Source organism: Echinops telfairi, unplaced genomic scaffold (genome assembly GCF_000313985.2).
Source record: "Echinops telfairi isolate 266 unplaced genomic scaffold, ASM31398v2 ScPeMD7_60;HRSCAF=208, whole genome shotgun sequence".
Classification (NCBI taxonomy): Eukaryota; Metazoa; Chordata; class Mammalia; order Afrosoricida; family Tenrecidae; genus Echinops; species Echinops telfairi.
In genome coordinates, this window is record NW_022103958.1 from 15,250,094 (window position 1) to 15,252,082 (window position 1,989).

The 1,989-nt window shown below is 66.0% G+C and overlaps 1 protein-coding gene across 1 annotated transcript in view; it reads right to left on the reverse strand.

The window, feature by feature from the left end:
* The window catches only part of PRR5L (proline rich 5 like), a 97,190-nt gene extending 95,531 nt beyond the window's left edge, over nucleotides 1-1,659 (reverse strand). The window contains exon 1 of the mRNA XM_004708301.2: nucleotides 1,629-1,659. The gene's annotated coding sequence lies outside the window, so the exon portion shown is untranslated. The remainder of the gene's footprint in view (nucleotides 1-1,628) is intronic.
* Nucleotides 1,660-1,989: the final 330 nt, after the last annotated feature.

Here is a 1,989-nt window from a genome sequence, read left to right on the forward strand (position 1 = left end):
CCCCCCCGGTTCCAGAGGACAAACGCACCTTTTCTTGGTGGTGCTGGGAACCTCACCAACCGGCTAAATTGAAAATGTGGGCTAGTGTCCTCGCACCTCCTAGCCAGCTCAATGCTTCACGTTCTCAGTGTCAGTGCCTTACACCCTGCGATCAATTTATTGGTACAAGGCTGTTTGACATTCTGCAGCATGGGGCGGGGTGGGGGGGGGAGCGGCGGCAATTTAATGTCAGGACTGAAACCCACGGTGGTGGTCAGGCTTACAAGGGGAGGTTAAAAGAATAGCGTCCCCGACCTTGATCAGTGGGGTGGAGGAAAGAATGGAGAAGGCCAGCAGGACTCTCGGTTGCCCTGGCCTGCCTTGGTCCTTTGCATAGGAGAGAGACATCTGGGAGCCATTTAAATCTGAAAGCAGCATCTGGGCTAAAAGGTCCGGCACTGCTCCCAAACAGGGCTGCCTGGAGACCCAGGGCCAGAGCTTTTGCCGTGCGGGTCTCTGGGCGGACTTGCAGTGCGCCTCGAGTCTCGTGGCGCAGGGCGCGCATCGCAGTGCTGTAATTGAAACATTGCACACCGCAGGATTGCAGTGGCGTCTATAAATACCCTCCGCCCTGCTGCTGACACACAAAACGCGGGCTCTGGGCGCTGCGGGGGAAGAGGCGGCGGCATGTGACCGAGGGCCGGGGCTGGCAGACCAGGGGGAAAGCTCTACGGTCAACCCAGGAGACACTCTGGGGACAGTCCTGCAGCACAATTCCCACGTACATGACCCGGCCAGGCTCCCGGCGGCCTCTTCTAGGAAAATGAGCCCCGGGGCCGAGAAGAGAGGGTCTGACCGCTGGGGCGCGGGCTCGGGCGCGCCCCCCGCGCGCAGAGGCCGCCGTGCGCGCACAGTAGGCGCCCTGGGGAGAGCGCAGCCCCACGGAGGGCTGGCGGGAAAGATGAAACGGAAAGGGGATGCCGCCTGCGCGCAAAGCGAGCTGCCGAGCCGCCCCGGGGCTTCCGAGCCGCCAGCCCCCGCGGAGTCCCCAGCAGGCTGAGTCCCCAGGGACGTGCGGGCGCCTTCCGTGCCTCCTCCTCCTTCCTCCCGAAGAAGGGGGACGCCAGTTAAAGGAGGCTGTCCCGGGGCGCTGAGTCGCCGGCACCCAGCAGGCAAGCCACAAAAGCGACGAACACGCCTACGTTCTTTTTCCACCCCCCGGCTCGGCCTGGGTCCCGCGACCCATAGCATCCCGCGTTCCGGCCCGCAGCGGACCCTCTCGCACCCCCAACCGACCTCCTGCAACCCCTTCCTTTCCGCGAAAGTCGCCAGCCCGTGCCTCCGCCTGCCTGCAGGGTCCCGTCGGCGGATCCTTAGCCACGCGGCAGCCCCCGCCCGGCTGTCCCCAAACGTGCCCCTTTCCCCGCGGTTAGCTGCCGTCGGCTCGAGGGACAAGCTGGACGGTGACTTCGTCCACGGTCCCGGGCCATTTCGGAGCCTACGGCTCTCGCCCCTCCAGGGGACATCCCCACTCACTCCCCTGGGTCCCCAGGGTGAGTCAGCCCGCGTCGTGCACACCCACGGCTCGCCGCCTCCCGGGGCTCCGCGCGCCAGGAAAGTTTCCGGTCCTCCCAAGAAAGTTTTCTCACCGCAGAGAACCGGGCGACCTGGAGGGGTTTGCGCCGCCGCGCTCGGTCGGCCCCGCCGGCGCCCGCGCCCACTCGCCCAGCTCTGCCCGCCGCGAGGTCCAGGGCAACCAGCTCGGCGGCCGCGGAGCTCCCCGATCCGGCCTGATGACACGTTTTCCTCCCCTCTGGTCTTACGGCCTCCTCCTCCTCCACCTCCTCCCCTCCTCCTTCCCCTCCCACTTTTCCTGTCCTGGGCACAGCGATTTAGTTTCTCTCCTGTGGCCCCCACCCCAGCGCCCTCCATCCCACCCTATCCCCTCCCCGGCAGCCCTCTCGCCCAGCTAGGGTTGCGGAGAGGGGGAAGGGGAGGAGAGGATTCCTG